Here is a 1,998-nt window from a genome sequence, read left to right as displayed (position 1 = left end):
GGTATTGTTGTTGCAAGAGTTTGATTTTGTGGTAAAAGATAGAAAGGGAACCGAAAATCAAGTTGCCGATCACTTTTCAGATTAGAGAAAGAGGTTATGCTTAAGCTTGGGGATAGGGCTAACATTAATGATGCTTTTACAGTTGAACAAGTATTGGCTGCTTCTCATGATCTGCTTCCTTGGGTCGCAGACTTGGCTAATTATTTGGCAAGTGATTTGGTGCCCCTGGATTTCTCTTTTCACCAAAGGAAAGAGTGTATGCATGATGTGAAGAAATTCTTTTGGGATGAGCCTTACTTGTATCGTAGTTGTGCTGATGGGATTATTCGTCGCTGTGTGCCCGAGGTGGAGATGCTGAGTGTACTTGAGGCGTGTCATTCATCGCCTGTTCGTGGGCATCGTAGTGGTATTCAGATTGCGCATAAGATTTTGTAGTGTGGGTACTAGTGGCCTACCATCCACCAAGATGCTCATGATTTTGCCAAATCTTGTGATTGTTGCCAAAGAGAAGGAGGGATTTCAAAGAGGCAAGAGCTTCCTATGAATCCTATATTGGTGATAGAGTTATTTGATGTATAGGGCATTGATTTTATGGGTTCATTTGTGAGTTAACATGGGATGAAGTATATTCTTGTTGCGGTTGATTATGTATTGAAGTGGATGGAAGCAGTTGCACTCCCCAACAATGAAGGTAAAAGTGTCACCGCATTCTTGTGAAAGAATATCTTCTCTAGATTTGGTATACCGAGGGCGATTTTCATTGATGGAGGTTCCCACTTTCGTAATAAGTTGTTCAAGGCGCTACTTGAGAAATATGATGTCCGCTACAATGTCGCCACTCCTTACCATCCGCAGACTAGTGGGTAGGTTGAAGTGTCCAATAGTGAGATCAAACAGATTTGGCGAAGACTGTGAGTGCTAATAGAATGGCTTGGTCAAGGAAGCTTGATGATGGTCTATGGGCCTATCGCACTGCCTAAAAGACTCCCATAGGTATGTCTCCTTACCAACTTGTATATGGGAAGTCTTGCCATTTATCGGTAGAGCTAGAGCAAAAGGCTATGTGGGAGATGAAGAAGCTACATTTGGATTGGGGCGCCACATCTAATCAAAGAATGAATGAATTGAATATGCTTGATGAGTTTCACCTAAATGCTTATGAAAGTTCAGCCTTGTACAAAGAGAAGATGAAGAGATATCATGATCAACGAATTGAAAAGCGATAATTTGTGGTGGGTGATATTGTTCTTCTATTAAACTCTAGGTTGATCTTGTTTTCGGGCAAACTCAAGTCCAAATGGACCGGGCCATTTTTGCTCACAAAAGTGCTCCCCCATGGAGCGTTTGAGCTTGAGAATAGTGAAGGAACAATGTTCATGGTTAACGGGCAAAGGATCAAGATCTATCTGGGAAACACAGAAAGTGTGCAAGAAGTTGTTGAGGCCTACTATCTTGATGAACTCTGAGTAATCAAGAGGCATGCGTCGTGTTGCGACGTTAAATAAGGCGCTGCTTGGGAGGCAACCCAAGATGTAGAATCTAGCCAACTATAGTATTTTCTTTTTAGTTTAGTAGTTTTCTTTGGTTAGTTGTTTTTTCTGTATTCCTTTTCTTTTTGGTTAGTGTTGGCTAGATATATAGCATAGAGTCCGTATGTAAAAAGTGTCCAGAAAATGTAAAAAGAAAAGCCTAATGGGTGCTACATGTGCAGGGACGAAAAGCAAAATCTGTAGAAAAAAAAAGTCTGGTGCACAGGTCTTTGGACCCCATCGACGGTCTGTGGTTCATTCCACGGACCTTGAATGGTGTCCGCCGATCCCAGGTAAGGTCCCTGAAATTGTAAAGTGCAAGTTTGATCTACTGTCCTCATCTACGTACCGTAGATCGACCCACAGACCGTAGACGGGGTCTCGTGGGTCCAAACCCTACTCTGCCTGACCCGACCCTGACATCTTTTAAATAAAACCCCATTTTCTCAAATCATTCCCACTTCCCTTA

Source organism: Solanum tuberosum, unplaced genomic scaffold (genome assembly GCF_000226075.1).
Source record: "Solanum tuberosum cultivar DM 1-3 516 R44 unplaced genomic scaffold, SolTub_3.0 scf00259, whole genome shotgun sequence".
NCBI classification, from domain to species: domain Eukaryota; kingdom Viridiplantae; phylum Streptophyta; class Magnoliopsida; order Solanales; family Solanaceae; genus Solanum; species Solanum tuberosum.
This window is presented reverse-complemented; position numbering follows the sequence as displayed.